The sequence below is a fragment of the Lolium perenne genome, chromosome 1, assembly GCF_019359855.2.
Source record: "Lolium perenne isolate Kyuss_39 chromosome 1, Kyuss_2.0, whole genome shotgun sequence".
Lineage (NCBI taxonomy): Eukaryota > Viridiplantae > Streptophyta > Magnoliopsida > Poales > Poaceae > Lolium > Lolium perenne.
Genome location: NC_067244.2, coordinates 76,828,296 through 76,853,193, shown reverse-complemented (window position 1 = coordinate 76,853,193; position 24,898 = coordinate 76,828,296). Strand labels below are relative to the sequence as shown.

At 46.2% G+C, this 24,898-nt stretch overlaps 1 protein-coding gene across 3 annotated transcripts in view; it reads right to left on the bottom strand.

Annotated features, from left to right (window-relative positions):
- The window catches only part of LOC127293758 (protein ALP1-like), a 33,912-nt gene that overhangs the window by 3,744 nt on the left and 5,270 nt on the right, over positions 1–24,898 (bottom strand). The window lies entirely within an intron of this gene.

Here is a 24,898-nt window from a genome sequence, read left to right as displayed (position 1 = left end):
TTTCTTATGTTCCATGCTACTTTATTGATAATACCTACATGTTTTATACATACTTTATGGCATATTTATGCATTTTCCGGCACTAACCTATTAACGAGATGCTGAAGAGCCAGTTGCTGTTTTCTGCTGTTTTTGGTTTCAGAAATCCTAGTAAGGAAATATTCTCGGAATTGGACGGAATCAACGTCCAGGATCTTATTTTTCCATGAAGCTTCCACAACACCGGGGGAGATACGAAGTGGGGCGACGAGGCGGCCACACAACAGGGCGGCGCGGCCCAGGCCCTGGCCGCGCCGGCCTAGCGTGTGGGCCCCTCGCGTCGCCCCTAAACCTACCTCTTCGCCTATAAGAAGCCTTCGTCGATAATAGTTCCAGTACCGAGAGCCACGATACGGAAAACCTTCCAGAGATGCCGCCGCCGCCAATCCCATCTCGGGGGATTCAGGAGATCGCCTCCGGCACCCTGCCGGAGAGGGGAATCATCTCCCGGAGGACTCTACACCGCCATGGTCGCCTCCGGAGTGATGTGTGAGTAGTTCACCCCTGGACTATGGGTCCATAGCAGTAGCTAGATGGTCGTCTTCTCCTAATTGTGCTATCATTGTTGGATCTTGTGAGCTGCCTAACATGATCAAGATCATCTATCTGTAATGCTACATGTTGCGTTTGTTGGGATCCAATGAATAGTGAATGTTATGTTATGTTGATTATCAATCTATCATCTATGTGTTGTTTATGATCTTGCATGCTCTCCGTTGCTAGTAGAGGCTCTGGCCAAGTTTTTGCTTGTAACTCCAAGATGGAGTATTTATGCTCGATAGTGGGTTCATGCCTCCATTAAATCTGGGACAGTGACAGAAAGTTCTAAGGTTGTGGATGTGCTGTTGCCACTAGGGATAAAACATCAATGCTATGTCTAAGGATATATTTATTGATTACATTACGCACCATACTTAATGCAATTGTCTGTTGTTTGCAACTTAATACTGGAAGGGGTTCGGATGATAACCTGAAGGTGGACTTTTTAGGCATAGATGCATGCTGGATAGCGGTCTATGTACTTTGTCGTAATGCCCAATTAAATCTCACACTACTCATCATAACATGTATGTGCATGGTCATGTCCGCTTTATTTGTCAATTGCCCAACTGTAATTTGTTCATCCAACATGCTTATTCTTATGGGAGAGACACCTCTAGTGAACTGTGGACCCCGGTCCATTCTTTTACATCGAATACAATCTACTGCAATACTCGTTCTACTATTCTCTGCAAACATCATCATCCACACTATACATCTAATCCTTTGTTACAACAAGTCGGTGAGATTGACAACCTCACTGTTACATTGGGACAAAGTACTTTGGTTGTGTTGTGCAGGTTCCACGTTGGCACCGGAATCCCTGGTGTTGCGCCGCACTACACTCCACCGCCATCAACCTTCAACGTGCTTCTTGGGTCCTACTGGTTCGATAAACCTTGGTTTCTTACTGAGGGAAAACTTGCCGCTGTACGCATCATACCTTCCTCTTGGGGTTCCCAACGGGCACGTAAGTTGCGCGCCAGCATCAAGATAATTTTCTGGTGCCGTTGCCGGGGAGATCAAGACACGCTGCAAGGGGAGTCTCCACTTCCAATCTCTTTACTTTGTTTTTGTCTTGCTTTATTTTATTTACTACTTTGTTTGCTGCATTATATCAAAACACAAAAAAAATTAGTTGCTAGCTTTACTTTATTTACTGTCTTGTTTGCAATCTCCATATTAAAAACACAAAAAATTAGTTATTAGCATTTACCTTATTTTTGTTACCATGACTAGTCCTGTAGTTGTTACTCTATCACCCGAGGAATCGATCTTCACTTTTAAACAAAGGGCTGAAGAGGGTTTTAAAGAAGCTTGGTCTAGAATTTTTGATTCTTATAATAAAACTGAACCTAAAATGACACTAAGTTTGCTTCTTAGTAATTTTTATTTTGGGCTTATACTTCGCTATAGATATGCCTTAGATGCTGTAGTGGGAGGAGATTTCCTTCACTGTGATGGGGATCAAGCTTTTAATGCCATAAAAAAAATGGTTGCATCATCTAGCTCCACTAATAATTATGATCCATCCCTTGTTAGTGTCTATAATAATTGAATACTCTTGAGACACATGTATCTTGCTTGAAAGAAGGGTATGGTCGGATTCGTGAGCATTTTGATTATATTCCTATAAACTCTGAACCATCAATGTGGGACCCCACTATTAAAGTTACTATTGATGGTAAATTTTTTGATGCTCTTTGTGATATTATGACTGAATTTTGCCTTATGCCTGAAAATATTTATAAATCTTTGACACTCTGGGGACTTACTGAAGGAGGAGAAGGAATAACTCTCATTGATAACTCTGTTATAATTCCTAAGGGAATAGCTGAAGGAGTATTCACAAACCTTCTTGGAAAAACGGTATCCACTGATTATCTCGTGATTGAATGTGTAGGTACAGGACAAATCACACTTGGAAGATCCCTGCTAAAGCTCTTCGGAGTAACCATAGATGTGGAAAAAGGCACTCTAGGTTCCTCCATACCTGGATGCCATCATATATTCCCTAAGCCAAAGAGTAAGAAGGGTAAGAGTAGAGCCTCTGGTAAGAATGCCAATGCTTCATCTCTTGATAATACTTGATACACACTTTCTGCGCCTAGCTGAAAGACGTTAAAGAAAAGCGCTTATGGGAGACAACCCATGATTTTACTACAGCACTTTTGTTTTACATTTGAGTCTTGGAAGTTGTTACTACTGTATCAACCTCTCCTTATCTTAATTTTGTTGCATTGTTGTGTCAAGTAAAGTCTTTGATAGTAAGGTTCATACTAGTTTTGGATTACTGCGCAGAAACAGATTTCTTGCTGTCACGAATCTGGGTCGAATTCTCTGCAGGTAACTCAGAAAATTCTGCCAATTTACGTGAGTGATCCTCAGATACGTACGCAACTTTCATTCAATTTGAGCATTTTCATTTGAGTAAGTATGGTGCCTCTTAGAAATTCGTCTTTACGGACTGTTCTGTTTTGACAGATTCTGCCTTTTATTTCACATTGCCTGTTTTGCTATGCTTGATGGATTTCTTTGTTCCATTAACTTTCAGTAGCTTTGTGAAATATCCAGAAGTGTTAAGAATGATTATGTCACCTCTGAACATGTGAATTTTGATTATGCACTAACCCTCTAATGAGTTGTTTTGAGTTTGGTGTGGAGGAAGTTTTCAAGGATCAAGAGAGGAGGATGATACAATATGATCAAAGAGAGTGAAAGCTCTAAGCTTGGGGATGCCCCGGTGGTTCATCCCTGCATATTTCAAGAATACTCAATCATCTAAGCTTGGGGATGCCTTGGGCATCCCCTTCTTCATCGACAACATTATCAGGTTCCTCTAGTGAAACTATATTTTTATTCCGTCACATCTTATGTACTTTACTTGGAGCGTCTGTATGTTTTTGTTTTTGTTTTGTTTGAATAAAGTTGGATCCTATCATTCATTGTGTGGGAGAGAGACACGCTCCGCTGTTGCATATGGACAAATATGTCCTTAGGCTTTACTCATAATGTTCATGGCGAAGGTTGAAACTGCTTCGTTAATTGTTATATGGTTGGAAACGGGAAATGCTACATGTGGTAATTGGTAGAATATCTTGAATAATTTGATACTTGGCAATTGTTATGCTCATAAGGATCATGTTTAAGCTCTTGCATCATATACTTTGCACCTATTAGTGAAGAAATACATAGAGCTTGTTGAAATTTGGTTTGCATGATTGGTCTCTCTAAAGTCTAGATATTTTCTAGTAAGGGTTTGAGCAACAAGGATAACAGTGTAGAGTCTTATAATGCTTGCAATATGTTTTTATGTGAGTTTTGCTGTACCGGTTCATACTTGTGTTTGCTTCAAATAACCTTGCTAGCCTAAGCCTTGTATTGAGAGGGATTACTTCTCGTGCATCCAAATCCTTGAGCCAATAACTATGCCATTTGTGTCCACCATACCTACCTACTACATGGTATTTCTCCGCCATTCCAAAGTAAATTGCTTGAGTGCTACCTTTAAATTTCTATCATTTATCTTTGCAATATATAGCTCATGGGACAAATAGCCTAAAAACTATTGTGGTATTGAATATGTACTTATGTATCTTATTTCTTATTAAGTTGCTTGTTGTGCGATAACCATGTTCCTGGGGACGCCATCAACTACCTTTGTTGAATATCTGTTATCACCAGAATTCGACCAAGTTGGAGGTGGGCCACGATCAAGATAAGCTTGAAGGTTATGTATGGAGAGAATACGAAGATCGGCCTTATATGCGAAGTTGGGCTAGATTGCCCATTTATCTGTAATTTATTAGATCGTATCTTAAGTTAGAAGTTAGAGTTTTACTCGTGCACGGTTAGTTGCACGTCTGAATTAGAAAGTCCCCTGGACTATAAATATGTATCTAAGGTTTATGGAATAAACAACAACACAACGTTCACCCCAAAACAAACCAATCTCGGCGCATCGCCAACTCCTTCGTCTCGAGGGTTTCAATCAGGTAAGCGACATGCTGCCTAGATCGCATCTTGCGATCTAGGCAGCACAAGCTCCACGTTGTTCATGCGTTGCCCGTACTGAAGCGTCTTTGATGGCGGGCAACGTAGTTATCATAGATGTGTTAGGGTTAGCATAGTTCTCCGTATAACATGCTTACGTAGTGCAACCCTTGCATGTCTAGCCGCCCTCACACCTATCTCAGGTGTGGGGGCGGCACCCTGCTTGTTCATTATTTAGTAGATCTGATCCGTTACGATTGCTCCTTGCTCTGCAAGGATTAGTTTAATATCTGCAATAGTTAGGCCTTACAAAGGGGGGGAGGATCCAGCGGCACGTAGGGTGGCGTTCGCAAGTCCTAAACAGGATGTTCCGAGGATCAACGCCATGTTGGTTTTTTGGCCTTGTTTAGGATCGGCTTACGAGCACCGTGCGTGGCCGCGAGGCCCAACCTGGAGTAGGATGATCCGATTATGCGGTGAAAACCCTAAATCGTCGTAGATCTCATTAGCTTTATCTTGATCAAGCAGGATCACCAAGTATTCGTGCACCCCGTACGAATCATGGGTGGATCGGCTCTTTGAGCCGATTCACAGGATAACCTGAGAGCCGATCGAGGCTCTTATTTAATGTTTACGTGTATGCCATGCAGGAACTAAGCGAGGCATCCCCATCACCTTCCTGACCAGGTATAGGTCAGGTGGCACGCCCTTGCACTTCGCATCGCCGCGTGTGACCAGAAGAGCATTGCGGGCCGTCGCTCGGAGGGGTCTCAGCCAGCCGCAGCTCTAGGCTCTTCCCGGCTCTACCTGTGTTGACAGGCCGCTGCCCGCCGGTGGGTTTTGGTAGTCAACACATTCTGGCACGCCCGGTGGGACAATCGTCTACATCAACCGCATCGCCATCTACATCTGAGATGGCGGAAAGCGCTCCGGTCAAGTACGAGGATCTGCCCGATGAGCTCAAGGAGAAACATGACGAGATCAAGGCAGCCCTCGAAGCCGAACTCATCGGCTCCTTTGAGAAGACCCGTGCGCACGGTATCGAGCTCAATGAAAACACACGTCCGTTGCCTGGCGACAACATGGTGGATCTCAGCCACTCCATATGCAAGCCAGAGTTCCCCTTTGGTGTCAGCATGGCGGGGCTTGCAAGCCGCCATGGCGAAGATGAAGCAGAAAGCAGCCACTCCCGTGGCAAGGATAAAGAGGAGGCCAATCCGCGCGACCGGCCCCGAGATGATGACAGACGGTACCTGACAGAGGAGGAAGTGAGAAGCGTGCGGTATCAACATCCACTTTCCGAGCATCTCCTCGACAAATATGAGCAACGGTACGACCGACGTCGGCGCTACGACGTAGATGATGAGAGAAATTGTCGGTCTGATGCAGAGGACAGGAGGTACCGTCAGCATGATAGAAACAACGACGGGTACAATCATCACGCTGGAGGAAGGTCAAAGGGGCAAGATGACATGGATAGGCACTGGGACTGCCCTTTCTTCAAACATTGCTGGGACTCAGGAGTGAGCCGATTGCCAACAATCGAGAACTGCCCAGAATGCAAACAAAGGAAGAAGTATGCAGCTAACGTGTCCGTGTTCAAGCGTCTAGGGCCTCTCCCGCCTCGGGACAAGCGTGCTGAATCCACTCGGATGGAAGATCTCGAGGAACTAGAGGACGATGGTGAAGAAGATAAGTATCATCGGCCCAGGTGGTGCCCTGATGGGCTCAGCCGTTCCCAAAAACGAAGGGTTCAGCGTCTGCGTGGGCTGGAAGAAGCTGAAAGATTGTACCTGCACACGTTGAGGAAGGCACGACCTGATCTGGCCGCCAGGATTGAGCGAACCCTGGACGAAGAAGGTCGGCCGCAAAGAAAAGAGTGGCGCCCCAAGCAAAAGAAAGCCGATGAAGATACATCGGCTGGCACAAACATGGTCTTCATCCTTCCAACGGAGTTTAGTGCTCCAAGGTTATATGAGGCACCTGTGGCACAATCGGATCGCGCCCACGGCCGGTCATCTTTGAAAAGCCACGAGAAAGAAGCTACGTACATCTGAAGGCCCTGTACTTGCGAGGTTACATCGATGGGAGGCTGTAAATAAGATGTGGTGGACACCGGAGCGGCAGTCAACATCATGCCATACTCTATGCTACGTCGGCTGGGACGCTCCAGCTCAGATCTAATCAAGACCAATGTGACATTGAGCGATTTCAACGGCCAAGCATCTGACGCACAAGGTGTTCTGAACGTGGATCTGACCGTAGGAAGGAAAACTATCCCTACAATGTTCTTCATCGTCGATAGCACGAGCACTTATGCTGTTCTGCTAGGGAGAGATTGGATCCATGCCAACTGCTGCATTCCCTCCACGATGCACCAATGCATAATACAATGGGATGGAGATGAGGTAGAGGTCGTCCAGGCCGATGACTCAGCCGAAATTTCAACGGCTGGCATGAACGCATGGGAAGCAGCAGGCCAAGAACCCCTCTCGTATCAATTTGGACGATCGCGAGCGCATCGACGTGACGAAGGGAAGAGTTAAGCTGGTTTTATCCACCGGCACTGACCATGTAGCTGAGGCAAAGCGATGAGCAAACGCGATGAGGCTGATCCTTGTGATCGGCCCCAAAAGTCTATGAAGGGACGTTACAGAACCTTCAGTCAGCGCTTCAATCGATATGGAGGCCGATTCCAGCAATCGGCCAGAGTTATCTTTACCACATGTTCTGCTTGTGCTCAATATCGATCTACTGGGCAGCGGCTACATCGGCGGGTGAAAGCCAGCACGAATCCTTGCGGAGCCGACGTGCAAGTGCAAAGGCCCTAGCTAATCATAAAGCCGACATCCGCACACACCGCAGATTCGGCTCGGGGGGCATATAGTCAGATGAGCATGTGCAGCAAACATGTGTACAATGAAACACTAGGGGCCGATTAGAGGAAAATCGGCCGGTAAAAACTTTTTTTTTACCGAAAAGCCGATGCATGGCCATCGACTCAAGAAGTATGACTGTGATAATTAGAGGATCAATGGAGCAGGAAGTGGATCTTCTCTTCAAAGGATCTCCGGGTTCTCTTTGCGAGTATTCGTGCCTGCAGTATCGGCCGGGGCAGTTTGAGGGTCATGACCCTGACCAACGACGAGAGCAAGTTAGGGTAAGGATGAGCCTAACGAAGGGAGCATATCTCTTCTAGGACCAGGAGAACAGCCGATGACGAAGCAATCGGCTGTAACGTTTTTTGCCTAAGGCTTGGCCAAGGCCGTGACTTGGTATTTGTCACTTCCAGGGGTTGTTACGTCCGGAGTTTTGGAGGGCATCAGAAATTCAAAGGCATCCTCGCCAGAAGTTACTTCGGCCTGCCAAAGATGACGAGCCGATCTGATCAGCCAGGCACAAGATGTAAGCTGGAGAAGCTCGGGGGGCAGCTCGCATGGAAATTGCTTCACTCTGAAGAACCGATTTTGTTGGAATCGGCGGATACTGCATCACGAGTTGGAGACCGAGGATGGCCGACTTGGTCGGCTCACTGCTATTCTCGCCCCGACCGAGGCTCGGGGGGCAGCTTGCCCCGAAAGGTCCTTTGCTATAAGAAGCCGATTTTGCTGAAATCGGTTAGCTCTGCATCTCGATTTGACTTCGAGAAATGGTTGCTGTAAGAAAACAGAGCAGGATTGTAAAACGTCACTGCATACCATCACGAGGGAATTTGTGGACAAGTAATGCCTGTTCTGCAGAAGTGGCAGCTTCGGCGTTTGAATTGATCCAGCAATAGTCCTAGGACTCTCCTGAAGGCAAAGAGGATCTGGAAGAGAAGGATGCGGCGGAAGAATGTCTGAAATTTATGGTTAATGAGGAGGCTGGGCATTATTTCAGGAGTTTTGGCCGCTAAGTTTAATATGGTTATGGCTTGGCCCTGTTTGACCGGGAGTTTGAGTCCGGATGGATCTATCTTGAAATTTATTGTGAGAGACCGATGCGTTGCCATCGGCTCATCGAGCATTGACCGAATTGACAAGCTAATTCGGCTGCACCCAGAGCTATTGTCGTCGGCAGGGCTAGCTAACTTGGAAGTTAACTTGGAAGGATGATTGAATTAGCTTGTCTCGCTGGTCATTAAGCATTGGTTAGCAACCATCAAGGTCAGATGAGGAAAATCGGCTGAGTCGACATAAAGAACATTGGAAAAATCAAAAGAAATTTTTCATTAATAATGAGATTTCTTATAAAGAGGAGCCGATTGTTCAGCAAAGGGGACAGATTGCTACTGCTAATCTTATGCTAGTAGGTCCCTATTCTAAGGACTGTTGCCGTCTTCGCCGTCGCTGAGGTAGCTGCCTTCATTGCTGCTGTCGACGAATCCCTCGGTGCTGCTACTGTAACCTTCAGCGGAGGCTTCTTCCTCATCATCATCATCGTCCTCGTCTGACCAAGCCCAGCCCCGGATGCGTTTCGCCGGCGGTTCGTCGGAGGAGGTGTCGTCCTCCTGTCCCTTCTTCATGTCAGAGGAGATGTCTTCGTCTTCGACATCCTCTTCTTCTCTTTTGGTGACAGATGTGAATTTACCCCGAAAGGGAGGGTCGTCGTCGCCGCTCTCCATTGCTCCGTCAACCAGGTACCGTAGGTCATCTTCCCCGTCTGTTAGGGGCATGGCCCCATCTGACCAGACGAGGTCCTCACCCTCCGGCACGAAGTCGAAGTCCCACTCCTGCTTGTCCCAATGTTTGGGAGCCCGGCGGTTGTACGCCTCCATCTTGTCGTGCTCTGGGACCAACTCGCTTGAGGAAGAGGATTGGAGAGACGGAAGACGAGGAAGAAGACGACATGGCTGAGGGAGAAGAGAGGTTTTTGGTGCCGATGGCCGAGGCGAGCAGGATGATGAAGTGGCGAACTGCTCGTGAGCGATTAAATAAAAGGGGGCTATGGTGAAAAAATTCAATGCCACAGCAGTTTTCGAGGAGGCAGCGCCCAAAGACAACGGTCAAATCACGCGGAACAGTTGAGAAGTCAGGACCTTCCTGACGAAAAATGCTGCAATGGTTCTGCTCTGCTACGACATGACCCGACGAAAGATAATGATTTTGGAATTACCAATTCCAAAACCAGGGGGGCATGTGTTATCACCAGAATTCGACCAAGTTGGAGGTGGGCCACGATCAAGATAAGCTTGAAGGTTATGTATGGAGAGAATACGAAGATCGGCCTTATATGCGAAGTTGGGCTAGATTGCCCATTTATCTGTAATTTATTAGATCGTATCTTAAGTTAGAAGTTAGAGTTTTACTCGTGCACGGTTAGTTGCACGTCTGAATTAGAAAGTCCCCTGGACTATAAATATGTATCTAAGGTTTATGGAATAAACAACAACACAACGTTCACCCCAAAACAAACCAATCTCGGCGCATCGCCAACTCCTTCGTCTCGAGGGTTTCAATCAGGTAAGCGACATGCTGCTTAGATCGCATCTTGCGATCTAGGCAGCACAAGCTCCACGTTGTTCATGCGTTGCTCGTACTGAAGCGTCTTTGATGGCGGGCAACGTAGTTATCATAGATGTGTTAGGGTTAGCATAGTTCTCCGTATAACATGCTTACGTAGTGCAACCCTTGCATGTCTAGCCGCCCTCACACCTATCTCAGGTGTGGGGGCGGCACCCTGCTTGTTCATTATTTAGTAGATCTGATCCGTTACGATTGCTCCTTGCTCTGCAAGGATTAGTTTAATATCTGCAATAGTTAGGCCTTACAAAGGGGGGGAGGATCCAGCGGCACGTAGGGTGGCGTTCGCAAGTCCTAAACAGGATGTTCCGAGGATCAACGCCATGTTGGTTTTTTGGCCTTGTTTAGGATCGGCTTACGAGCACCGTGCGTGGCCGCGAGGCCCAACCTGGAGTAGGATGATCCGATTATGCGGTGAAAACCCTAAATCGTCGTAGATCTCATTAGCTTTATCTTGATCAAGCAGGATCACCAAGTATTCGTGCACCCCGTACGAATCATGGGTGGATCGGCTCTTTGAGCCGATTCACAGGATAACCTGAGAGCCGATCGAGGCTCTTATTTAATGTTTACGTGTATGCCATGCAGGAACTAAGCGAGGCATCCCCATCACCTTCCTGACCAGGTATAGGTCAGGTGGCACGCCCTTGCACTTCGCATCGCCGCGTGTGACCAGAAGAGCATTGCGGGCCGTCGCTCGGAGGGGTCTCAGCCAGCCGCAGCTCTAGGCTCTTCCCGGCTCTACCTGTGTTGACAGGCCGCTGCCCGCCGGTGGGTTTTGGCAGTCAACAATATCATGTGAGTTGCTATGCATGTTCGTCTTGTCTGAAGTAAGGGCGATTTACCTTGAGTTGAATGGTTTGAGCATGCATATTGTTAGAGAAGAACATTGCGCCGCTAACTAAAGCCATGATCCATGGTGGAAGTTTCATTTTTGGACAACAATCCTCAATCTCTTATGAGAATATTAATTATTGTTGAATGCTTAAGCATTAAAGATGAGTCCATTATCTGTTGTCTATGTTGTCCCGGTATGGATGTCTAAGTTGAGAATAATCAAAAGCGAGAAATCCAATGCGAGCTTTCTCCTTAGACCTTTGTACAGGCGGCATAGAGGTACCCCTTTGTGATACTTGGTTAAAACATATGTATTGCGGTGATAATCCAGGTAATCCGAGCTAATTAGGATAAGGTGCGGGCACTATTGGTATACTATGCATGAGGCTTGCAACTTGTAGGATATAATTTACATAACACATATGCTTTATTACTACCGTTGACAAAATTGTTTCTTGTTTTCAAAATAAAATCTCTAGCACAAATATAGCAATCGATGACAAGGTATCGACTTGTCAATGCCTATGAATTGTAGGCTAGGGTTTAGTTAGAAGTAGAGGGCAAGTAGATCTCGAAGGTTCAGGCGAAAAGTACTCGACGATTATGAAAATTAGGGTTGTGTTGACAGTAGTTTCGATTGATTCTTCGTCCCTCGACTCCCCCTTTATATAGGAGGTGGAGCCGAGGGATTCGTGCTATACAAGTTTACAGAGTCCGGGACGGTTTCTAACTCGTCCCGCCAGATTACAAACAACACTTCCTATTACAACTCTATCTTTCCTTAATAAATCTTGGGCTCCCGAATCTTCTTATTCTTCGGGTAGTGGGCCTCCAGTAAACCCCGGGTACTATATTCGGCAGGCCCATTTGGGATGCCTATGTCAGTAGCCCCCGAGATTTTGCTTGAATCATAGAGTCAGGGAAAATCTCCATTGTTTATTTTTTACTCGAAAGCTTTAACTTTTTATATTTCTTCACATAAAATTCTATATTGTACAGGGATACTGGTAGTTGGGGCTAGTTCATCTGACGGATCAGGTACTAGTTAACTGCTCTAGTGGCAATCCGCAAAAACCTACTTCAAAATCACGTCCCTGGACATGATCTCGGTATACTGGTGTAAACGTCGACAGGTGCCGCTTAAGGTCTTACCATTCTGTCGAGTCCCAGTCAAGTTTATCGGGTACCTAACGCGTCCGTTAGGATTTTTCTTCGTATCTGTTGATACGGAAAAAAGTAGCAGAGCGCAGTCTTTGGCGATGCCACGCCCAGCAGAACGGATCTGGGGTCTTACCTTCGCAAATTTGCGGCATTCAGAAATTAATCGCAACTTCGGCGTTCTGAGAATATATTGTCGAGTGCTTTTCCGGCTGTTGGAATGGCACATTTTATCGAGTCAAGTATGACTTATATTGCTCTCCCGATGGGAGTATATGTAGAGTTAATTATAACTCGAAATATACTCTCTTACTTTTCTACTTTTATTTGATAATTTCATCGGGCACGCGAACAGCGTTCCCGATGGGAGTATCCCCCGAGGCTACAACCAAGAACTTGTGCTTGGTTGTAGGCTCAACATTTTAGTCCACCTTGTCACTATATTGCCATTACTTCCCAATATGATATCTTTCTTCTTTCTCTTTTTTTTTTTTTTTTTTTTTTTTTTTATCTCTCGGGTGCGCGACCAGCGCTCCCGATGGGAATAGCCCCCGAGGCTATGAACAAATGCTTGTATTTGATCATAGGCTCTCGCCATTTCTATATTGTCACACTCGAAATTTTCTATTTCTTCAAAGTAGCCCCCGAGCGTTTGGGCAGAAACTTGTTTTTGATCAAAAGCTCCCGAAGTATTGAATAATTCTTGCTGTCGCCATTCTTCTTTTTATTTTTCTTGTCGACATTCTTCCCTTAATCAAATTTACTTCATCCTTGACGAGTAGTCGTGATTTTTCTGCCCTGTGGGTCCATTGCTCCCACCACGTTGACACGTCGTGCAAGTGGGGGACACACGTCCTCCACTTTTTCTGGCGCACGTACGGTAACGCCTATCTCAGTAAAAATACCTTTTTACCCTTGTTTCTAGAAGATCTATTCTCACCACACGATTTCTCCATCCAACGGCACGCTGCTTCACCCGATTCTTATATAAACCTTTCTTCAACCTCCGTTCATCCCCTCGCTTGCGCCGCTCATCTGTTCCCCTTCGCAAAACTTCTCCTGCGCCCGAATCTCTCCAAGCTTCCGCACTCACAGACCTTACTCTGCCCATTGCCGTTGATGCCACCGCGCACGCGACTCACTCGCCACAGCACTCCGGAATCCAAGATGGCTGCCGAGGATCTTGAGTGGGAGAGATCCAAAATCTCCAACCAAGACACCAACATGCTGAAGAGGCTTGGCCTCATGAAGAAGGAGGACGCCATCCGCTTCCCCAGCGAAGAAAGCTACCCCAAGCCTCCAATGGAGTACCGGGTTAGTTTTGTTGATCATCTAATCCGCGGCCTTTCGACCCCAATCCATGATTTCCTCCGCGGCCTTCTTTTCATTTATGGGATTCAACTACACCAGTTGACTCCCAATTCCATCCTTCACATTTCTATTTTCATCACGCTTTGTGAGTGCTTCCTTGGAATCACTCCTAATTGGATTCTTTGGAAACGAATTTTCTGCCTCCGCCGCAATGGCTCCCACAACGTCACTTATAACATAGGTGGTGTTGTAATCTGTGTTCGTACTGATGTCGACTATTTCGACGTCAAATTTCCTGACTCTGTCCAAGGATGGCGCAAAAAGTGGCTCTACATTCACGAAGAAAGCGCCAATTCTGTGGAGCACAACATAGTTCCTTTTGACGGAAGTGCCAGGATTCAGCGTCGCCGTTCCTGGGATGCCGAAGCTTCTGAAGAAGAGAAAAAGGCGACAGAGGCGCTCATGGCTCGTATCCATCATCTTCAAAACACTCGAGGCAAAGAGCTATCTGGTGTTCAAATTACTGCCTACTTCCTTAGGATTAGAGTGCAGCCTCTTCAGGCTCGCAAAAATCCCCTTTGGACGTATTCTGGTGAAAATGACGCCAACAGAGTTTCCAGTGATCTTTCTGTAAAGGACCTGGAAAAATTGGTTCGAAGAATTTCTCGATTAGGCAAGAAGGATCCTATTCCCTCCTCCTGTCGAGTGGAACCATACAGTGCTTCCAATCCTCTTCCCGAGGTATTTTATCTTCTCGAATTTCTATCTTGTTCTGAACTGTTCCTTGTATCTTATTGCAGTGGTATCTCACTTATTCTCTTTTGTCACTATTTCCTTGTAGAATCATCCTACTATGGCTTCCCTTCCTCCTCTTCCTGAGGATGGAGAGGTCGAAGAAAGAGCCGTTGTCGATGATGACAACCAGGAGACCCCCTCTTTTGTTAATGAACCCGCAGATTCTCGAAAATCTGCGGGATCTACTGAGAAGGATGCTGCCTCTGAAGGTACAACATCAGCACAATCTCCTCCTCCTGCTGTTTCTCCGAAGAGCAAAAGGAAAAGGAGCAATGCCGAAGATTCCGGGACCTCGAAACCCGAAGAAACTGCTCCTTTACCTCGAAAAGCAGCTTATGATCCATACATCGAGAGTATCATCAGCTCGTAGGTTCCTTGCTCTTTTCCTTTTCTATTTGAAGAATTTTATTTTGCCTTGCTTTTTATGCTGCCACTATTTTGTCACAGTGATGATGAAGAAACACCAACTTTAGATGTGGCTGCTCGAACGAGCACGTCACATACTTTAGTTATTTCAGAAAAACCAGTTGAAGGGGAGGAATCGTCGCCTCCTCAACAAAATGTTGATACATCTACTCCTCCTTCGAGCCCCCGTGCCCCTTCACCAAAAAGGGCACGGGTTGAAAAGATTGTTGATCCTGCCCCTCAGTTGGGCAGTTCGTCGACTCTGCTCTTAGATGATGTAAGTTTGTCGGCATCTATATTTTCCTTATTTTGTTTTTTCACACCTTTTCTCTTTTTCATGCCGACGTTTCTTTTGATGTACTTACCTTTGAACAGCCAATGATCAAAGAGCTTCTTCGGATCGGGTCCCAATTTGTTGGGTACCGTGAATATGCCGCCAGAGCCGAAGGTAACGACTTTTATACTTGCTATTTTTCTTTGACTTTCTATTCCTGTTGCTTGTCGCTATTTTTTGATCTTTCTTTTCTTTCTTTTTCATATCTCGACAGAAAAACTTTCATAGGCCAACGAACGTGTCGACGCACTTGCTCAAAAACTCGAGCAAAGTGAGGCGGCTCGCAAGAAAGCTGAACTTGCTGCTAGCAAAGCCAAGGCCGAGGTTGATGAAGCCAAGGTGAAAGCTGCTAGTGTCGAGGAGCTGCAGAGAAGGCTCAAAGATGCCGAATCTGCCTTAGATGAGCAGAAAACTGCACAAACTGTGCGTGAACAAGAGATCATCAAGCGTCTGAAGTCGCAAAGTCGACGTACGCTGAGTAATATCATCAACCCCTTCTATTGTACTTCCTGTTTCTTGGTTTTGACTAATGGTTTGTCTCGTGTGGCAGCCCAAACAAACCAAGATTTTGATCTGGAGAATCCCGTCAATGACCCTCTCCTTGATGCACTTTCTCTTACGGAGTTCCATGGGCGCGAAATTCGTGAAGGCGTGGCCAATGCCAGTGCAAGTTTGTCGGCGTTGTTCCCCTACTTCTTCCCGAAGAAAGAGGAACCTTCGACTTTCCTTGCCCTTGCCAAGCTTTTCAATTCGTCGGAAGACCTGGGATTGAAAATGCGTCGGAGAATATGAAGGTTCTTTGTCGAGAGTCTTGTTGCCCTGGTTGCGACAGCCAACGGACGCTTGATTGGATGAAGGTTGGCGACACCAGCCGGATAGAGCATTCGAGATGGAGGTCGCTGATCAAGGCAGCCAAGCCCAACACTAAGAAGATCTTGGCGTATCTGGGGATCAAGCCGGCTTCGACTCCTAGCTCCTCGAGGCCGGAGGTCTAGTTGCATGCCTCCTTGTTTCTTTTTAGTTTCTTTTGCTTTTGTTGCCAAAGTAGTTGTTTTGGCGACACTCATTTCTTTAGCTCTACTGTAGTGCCCTTGTAATGATTCCAAGAAATTAATGAAAAACTCTATCTGTCATTTGATGTTGTCTTGTCTAAATTTCAGTTGATATTTGATAACTATACTCCAACTTCCGCTCCTTCCAATGTATCGCCTTCTTCTCGTGCGAGGAGAGCTTTTGCCGATACCGCACTGTCGACGATACCTTGTCGCAAGAACTGGATGAACTTCAGCAACTTCGGTATGCGAAGAAGCAAACACTTGTGATGATGGAGCAATCTCGTAAGTCATCTGAAGCCGAAAAAATTGCTCTTCAACAAGCTCACGAAGCCGTGGCTGCTAAGGAAATTGCTGCTTCCGAGGCTGAAAAGGCAACTACTCGAGAAAATTTCATGCTCGAATTAATGAATGAAGCCAGTGCAGATATGTCGGGTATGCCTGTTTCGTCCGCTGATATTCTTTATCTTCATGCTATTGTTTCTTAGAGGTTTCCACTTCTTTGTTTTGATAGGTGCCTTTGTTGATGCTGCTGCCGAGGAAGAGAGGGTAAATGCTAGGACAACCCTCCTTGTTAATCTTTCCCTGGACCATGGTTCGTTGTTTTGGGCTACCCCAGAGAGGACCCGCCAAATTGTCAGATTTCAAGATCGCGCCTCTCAAACTCGCGATTTCCTTGACTTCTGTACCAAGACCTTGTCCATGGTTTACAACTCCATGTTTCCTCGGAACGTCCAACCAAAAACTCTTCCTGAATTGATGGAAAGGTTCAAGGATGCTCGCAGTATCCATGATTTTGTCAAAGCTCAATTAGTAGCTGGCGCCAGATTTGCTCTTATCATGCTCCAGATCTGCCACTCGAAGCTTGACCTTACCCAGGTTGTCGAGAAGGTTCACCAGAAGGTAAAACGTCGGAGAGTTGGTGTTGACAGGATTAACACGAAGGTTACGCCTATAGCCGAAGAAATGATTGAGGATCTGCTTCGGATGGATGCCGACTTTTTTGCCGATGGCCATTATGCTGATTTTCTTGGCGCTGCTCCTGAAGAAAACAGAATTACTCTTGATGACATATTGAATCAAGACTAGTTATTTTCTTCTTGTAGACATTTCTTCTTTGTGATCCATGACTATATTGTAAAGCAATCATTATATTTCTCTGTTTGTCTAGCCCCCGAGTATTTCGGTGTCTCTTTACTATATTTGTATATTTGCGAGGTTTTGAACCAAGGCATGTATATATTTAAGGCGAATATGAGCCCCCGAGCTTTTTATTGAGTACTGTTTTGTATTGACTCACGAGATATCTGAATACCAAGGCAAGGTTTTTCTTTTGTCGATGAACTATATTGAAATTCGTCGGAGCGAAGACTTTGGTCATGTCGATAAAGAAGAAAAGTTATATTGTCACTATCTTTATTATATTGCAGCACCGCGAGCCCGCCTCATTAAAAACCTTCTCCGGCCCCACTCGGTGCCCCGAAAAAGGAAAAGAGTGCGTCTGAAAACTCGCGGGCGTTTCAGTACATTGAAGTTTTACAAGGACTATATTTCGACTCTAGGCGTAGAACCGCCTAAGTTGCGCCACGTTCCAGGGGTTTGGCTCCTCCACCCCTGTCTTCTTGTCCTTTATCCTGTATGCTCCTCCTCCGATTACTTCCGTGACGATGTAAGGGCCAAGCCACGGTGACTCAAGTTTTTCATGACTTTTTTGCGTTAGCCGAAGGACTAGGTCTCCCTCCTGAAAAGATCTTGGCCGCAATCGTCGACTATGGTAATTTTTCAAGTCCTGCTGATATTTGGTTACCCGAGATAATACTTCATCTCGAGCTTCATCAAGTGCGTCGACGTCATCTTCTAGCGCTCTTCTCGACGTTTCTTCATCATATTCGGCGATACGTGGAGAGTTGTGCTCTATCTCGATTGGTAGTACTGCCTCTGCTCCATGAACCAGAAAAAACGGAGTTTCCTGTGTTGCTGTGTTTGGTGTTGTTCGAATGCTCCACAACACGCTTGGTAGTTCTTCTGGCCAGGTATGTCGAGCTTTTTCCAGTGGTCCTAACAAGCGCTTCTTGATGCCATTGCAAATGATACCATTGGCTTTCTCGACTTGCCCATTGGTTTGAGGATGTGCAACTGACGCAAAGTTCAACTTGATACCCACCTCTTCGCAATAATCTTTGAATTCATGGGATGTGAAGTTACTGCCGTTGTCTGTGACGATGCTGTGGGGCACTCCAAATCTGAAGACGAGGCCTTTTACGAATTTTACTGCGGATGCTCCATCTGGTGAATTTATCGGCTTCGCTTCTATCCACTTTGTAAATTTATCGACAGCTACTAGCATGTACTCCTTTCCTCCTGGCCAGGATTTGTGTAACTTGCCCACCATATCAAGTCCCCATTGAGCGAAGGGCCATGACAATGGTATTGGTGCTAGCTCTGCTGCTGGAGAATGAGGTTTTGCGGCAAACCTTTGACATGCGTCGCAAGTTCTTACTATGTCCTTGGCGTCCTCGATTGCTGTCAACCAGTAGAATCCTGCCCGAAAAACCTTGGCTGCGATAGCTCGACTACTTGCGTGGTGGCCACATATTCCTTCGTGTACATCCTTCAGAATTATTCTTCCTTCTTCGGGTGTAACGCACCTTTGCAGGACGCCTGAAATACTTCGTTTATACAATTCTCCTTTGACCACCGTGAAAGCTTTGGAGCGTCGAATTACTCGCCTTGCCTCAACTGGATCATCGGGTATTTCTTTTCTGAGGATGTATGATATGTATGGTTGCATCCACGGTATCTGTATCACCATGACCAGGTCCTGATCTTCTTCTTCGTCCTCTTGCTTTTCCATGGTAGCCCCCGAGGGTTTCTTCTCCTTCTTTTTTGATTTTGTCGACTTGGTGGATCTCTCTGTTATCTCTTCCCAGAATACACCTGGCGGTACTGCCAAGCACTGCGACCCGATGTTTGCAAGAACGTCGGCTTCGTCGTTGCTCAATCTGCTAATATGATTTACTTCGCATCCATCGAACAACTTCTCGAGCTCGTTGTACACCTCCTTGTATGCCATCATGCTATCATTGACTGCGTCACATTGGTTCATAACTTGCTGTGCCACCAACTGTGAATCGCCAAAGATTTTTAGTCGAGTTGCACCGCAGGCTTTCGCCATCTTCATCCCGTGTATGAGAGCCTCATATTCTGCTTCGTTGTTAGATGCGTTAAGAAACGTCATCCGAAGGATGTACTTCAACTTGTCGCCTTCAGGTGATATGAGTACTACTCCTGCGCCAGCTCCTTCTAATCTTTTGGACCCGTCAAAGTTCATGGTCCAGGTTCTCGACAAATCTGGAGGTCCTGTATTTTGCAACTCCATCCACTCTGCGATGAAGTCTGGCAGTATTTGCGACTTTATTGCTTTTCTTTTTTCATACGTGATGTCCCGAGGGGAAAGTTCTATTCCCCAAAGGGAGACACGACCCGTAGCTTCTGGGTTATTCAGTATATTTGACAAGGGAGCTTCATTGACCACTATGATCGGGTGTGCCGAAAAATAGTGGCGCAATTTTCGTGCTGTCGTGAACACTCCATATGCTAGCTTCTGGTACTGAGGGTACCTTTGTTTTGAGGGCGACAGAACTTCGCTCACGAAGTACACTGGCCTCTGTACTCCATGGATTTTGCCTTCTTCTTCTCTTTCGACTACTAGGACTGTGCTGACCACTTGAGGTGTGGCTGCAATATACAGCAGGAGAGGTTCCTTTTCCTTTGGCGCCACCAAAATTGGTGGTGTCGAAATTTTGCGTTTCAAATCCTCGAAAGCTCTGTCGGCTTCTTCATTCCATTGGAATTTATCTCCTTGCTTTATCAGGGCGTAAAATGGTAGCGCTTTTTCTCCTAGCCTGGCGACGAATCTGCTCAGTGCTGCGACTCGCCCAGTTAGCTGCTGTATCTCCTTCAGCTTTGTTGGCTTTCTCATTGTTACTATAGCTTGTATTTTGTCGGGATTTGCTTCGATCCCTCTTGCTGAAACTAGGAAGCCCAGAAGTTCTCCTGCTGGGACGCCAAAAGAGCACTTCGTCGGGTTCAACTTCAGGCAGAATTTGTCGAGGTTGTCAAAAGTTTCTTGGAGATCCTCGATCAGCGTTGCCCCCTTTTTTGATGTTATAACGACATCATCGATGTATACTTGCACGTTTTTCCCGATCTGTGTCGCTAAACACTTCTGCATCATTCTCTGATATGTTGCTCCCGCGTTTTTTAAACCAAAGGGCATTGTCTTGTAGCAGAACACGCCGTAAGGTGTAATAAACGCTGTTTTGGCTTCATCATCTTCTTTTAATCTGATCTGGTTGTAACCAGAGTATGCGTCCAAAAAGGAAAGACGTTCACAGCCTGCCGTGGAGTCGATGATTTGATCGATCCTTGGGAGGGGAAAGTGATCCTTAGGACAATGTTTGTTGAGGCACGTAAAGTCGACGCACATGCGAAGGACTGTCGTGTGTTTCTTCGGCACCATCACTGGGTTAGCTACCCATGTGGCTTCTGTAGATATTTCTCTGATAAAACCAGCTTCCTCCAGTCGATTTATTTCTGATAGCATGGCCTTGCGGTTTGGTTCCGAAAAACGCCGCAAAGGTTGTTTGATTGGTTTTGCTAGTGGATCCAAGTTTAAGTGGTGCTCGGCAAGTTCCCTGGGCACTCCTGGCATGTCAGCTGGACACCATGCGAAGATTTTCCAGTTCTCACGGAGGAACTTGACGAGCGCGCTTTCCTATGCGATATCCATATTTGTTGCAATGGATGTCGTCTTTTTCGGGTCTGTCGGGTGAATCTGCACCTCCTTAGAATTTTTCTCTGTATTGAAAGTAGACTCCTTATTTGGCCTTCCAACGTCTGGCAGCACGTCGTGGTCGGTCATGCTTTTTGACGCCAAATACTCAGCTTGCATCCCGAAAGTTTCTGACAGTCGATGAAAATCCTTGTCGCACTTATCGGCTAGGGCAAAACTTCCTTTGACTGTGATTGGTCCCTTCGGTCCGGGCAATCTCCACAACAGGTATGTGTAATGTGGTACTGCCATAAATCTAGCATATGCTGGTCGTCCTAACAATGCGTGGTACTGCGACGGAAAATCCACGACTTCAAATTCCAGCCTCTCGATTCTATAATTCTCTCGGGTTCCAAACTGAACGTCGTGGTTGATTTTTCCCAATGGATAATTTGGCTTCTCCGGTGTGATGCCGTGGAACCTTGTGTCTGTTGGTTTCAAGTTTGCCAAGGATATGTTCATCTTCCTCAATGTGTCTGCATACATGAGGTTTAAGCTGCTGCCGCCATCTATGAACACTCGAGAGACATCAAACCCTGCAATAACTGCTGGTAGTATAAGTGCTGACTGCCCTGGTCGAGGAACTTGTTGCGGATGATCTGCTATGGTGAACCCAATATCTTGCCCTGACCAATTAAGGTATTCGACAGTTGGTGGAGGCATTTTCTCTGCCATGAACACTTGTCGTGAAATTACTTTCTGGGCTCTATTTGACGGTCTTGCCTTCTGAATCATCGACACTGCCCCATGTGAGTTGGGGTCAACGTAAGTTGGTGGTGGTGGTGCTGCCGCTATTCTGAGCTGTTGACGATTGTCGTCTGTAATCGCGGGAGGTGGTGGTAGGTGAACCTCGCTTCTGGGTTCTCGAGGATTTCTCTGTGCTGCTCGAGCATTAACGTTTTCTGCATGCCTTAGCATTGCTTGGAAATTTCGACAGTCTTTCTGCAAGTGCCCTGACTGTCTTTTACCGTTGTTGTCGATGAAAAAATGCATCTGACACGGCCCGTTCATCATCTCTTCAGGGGACATGAAAGGCCTTGGGAACCTAGGCCCGCTATTTTGTCTGTTGTTGCGAGAATCATCCCTATTGTCACTTCGCTGTTCACTGCTTCTCTGGTAATCATCTCTGTTGCTTCCTCCTGTATTTGTCCGAAAACCTGCCGAAATTTGTCCTGGAGCGTCGTAGTTCTGGTACTGCCGAGGAAATCTTCGCCTCGGTTGATAGTTTCGACCGCGGTCCTCTTACGCGACTGTGTCGTTTGTTGTGGACAGCGTCTTCTCCATCTGCCCATTTATTTGCTATCTCCATTAACGCGGATACTGTCTTTGGATTGGTCCTTCCCAAGTCCTCGACAAAATCTCCACGCCTGACTCCTGCGACAAACGCATCTATTGCTCTCTCGTCAGATATATTTTCTGCCGAGTTTTTGATGATATTCCACCTCTGGATATATTTTCTCATTGACTCATCTGGCTTTTGTCGACACGCTCTCAACTCCTCTAACGACGCGGGTTTTTTGCATGTGGATCTGAAGTTCTTGATGAACACGTCCTCGAAGCTTTCCCAGCTGTCGATGGATCCTGGAGCGAGTTTCTTTATCCACGATCGTGCGGCTCCACTCAAGTGTACCTGGATGCTTTGCATGGCTGTTGCCCTAGTTCCTCCTGTCAGCTTCACCGTCTCCAGATAGTCGACTAGCCAATCCTCTGGATCTTGAAGGCCGTCGAACTTCTTGAAGTTATCGGGTAACTTGAATCCTGAGGGGACTCGAGTTTTTCGGACTCTCCTTGTGAAGCATGGTAAGCCACACATATCTTCGTCGTTAAGTTCTGGGGATTGCCGATGATCCCTTCTGCTCTGCCGCGCTCTATCGACTCTTGCTTGTGCTGCTATGTCTCTTGCTCCACTTGGCCCTTCAGGTACTGCCGCTGTTGCTGTTGCGGGTCGTGGACTATTTTGCCTTGCCGCTCCTTCGGGAGGCGTTGATACAAACGCTGTCCCCATAGCTCCAACTCCTGCGACCGCCATATTGTACAATGTTTCCCTTGGATCACCTGGAGGTGGTTTGGATGCAAGGATAAAAGCATGTGTCGCCATATACCCAGCCTCTGGTGTCTTAGGGATGATGTTTCCTCTTGTATCTATCGACATAAAGGACATGTCGAGGTTTTGGACCAAGTGTTCTCTTTCTGCTTCGGGTATGTGTTGCAGCCTTGATCTTGCTCTGTTCCGCGCCTCCCGATGGCTATCACCCGTAGTTCTAGATTGTCGACTTAGATCTGCCCTTCTCCTGCTGGATGCAGAAGCTGCCTCCTTTCTCCTGTTCAACTCAGCTGTCTGTTTTTCCAATTCCCTGGCAGCTCGTGCGAGCCTATATTGATATGCTTGCAATTCTTCTGGTGTGGCTGTGGTAGCCATTGGTTCTGTGCCGTTCATGGCTCTCGCAGCTCTGTCCCACGCTGCTTGTGAAAGTTGAACTCTATCTCGCGGCTCTGGCCCGACGTATTTGTTGCCCAGGCCTTGTCGCAGATTGGAGGGATCGACGTATGGATTTCCCAGACTGTCGAAAGCCTCAGATGTTTCCTCCTGATCTTCGATGGCGTAAATCTGATGATACTTTGTACTCAGATCTACGTTGGGTTTGGTGACATCATCGTTGAGATTGATGAAGACCTTGCCCACTGTGAGAGATTTGTCGATGAAGTAATTGTCGACATCGCTTGAGCCATCGCTTATATATGAATCCGCGGATGACTCAAACGACATGTCGTCGAAGATCTTGGCGAGTTTCTCTCTTGCTCTGGTGCTGATGTAGCGTGTCGCCGAGATTTCTTCTTCTCCTGACTCGGTTGACGATGCGTAGCTTGAAAAATCGGAATCGGCCACCGACGATCCCGACGAAATCGGAATCTCGACACGATACGATCCTTCCTTCTCGACGCGAAAGTGAAACCTTCCGAACGTCATCTCCATGGGCTCCGCCAGATACGCATATGCATCCAAACGGGAGGGTGGGTGAGGAACAAAATCGACAAGACCAGCAGCGATCTGTTTACCTCGATCCATTGTGTTGCTTGCGGTTGACGATGTCGAAGATCTTGAGCGTGCCATCGAGATCAGCTCCTTACGCCTCTAATTCCCACAGACGGCGCCAATTGACAAGGTATCGACTTGTCAATGCCTATGAATTGTAGGCTAGGGTTTAGTTAGAAGTAGAGGGCAAGTAGATCTCGAAGGTTCAGGCGAAAAGTACTCGACGATTATGAAAATTAGGGTTGTGTTGACAGTAGTTTCGATTGATTCTTCGTCCCTCGACTCCCCCTTTATATAGGAGGTGGAGCCGAGGGATTCGTGCTATACAAGTTTACAGAGTCCGGGACGGTTTCTAACTCGTCCCGCCAGATTACAAACAACACTTCCTATTACAACTCTATCTTTCCTTAATAAATCTTGGGCTCCCGAATCTTCTTATTCTTCGGGTAGTGGGCCTCCAGTAAACCCCGGGTACTATATTCGGCAGGCCCATTTGGGATGCCTATGTCAATCGATGCTTCCCTCTTTGAAGGGCCTTTCTTCTACTTTTATGTTGAGTCAGTTTACCTATTTCCTCCCATCTCAAGAAGCAAACACTTGTGTTAACTGTGCATTGATTCTTACATACTTACATATTTGTATTCATCATATTACTTTATGTTGACAACTATCCATGAGATATACATGTTACAAGTTGAAAGCAACCGCTGAAACTTAATCTTCATTTGTGTTGCTTCAATGCTTTTACTATGAATTTATTGCTTTATGAGTTAACTCTTATGCAAGACTTATTGATGCTTGTCTTGAAAGTACTATTCATGAAAAGTCTTTGCTATATGATTCAGTTGTTTACTCATTGTCTTTACCATTGCTTTGGATCGCTGCATTCATTACATGTGCTTACAATAGTATTGATCAAGATTATGATGGCATGTCACTTCAGAAATTATCTTTGTTATCGTTTACCTACTCGGGACGAGTAGGAACTAAGCTTGGGGATGCTGATACGTCTCCAACGTATCGATAATTTTTTTTGTTCCATGCTACTTTATTGATGATACCTAC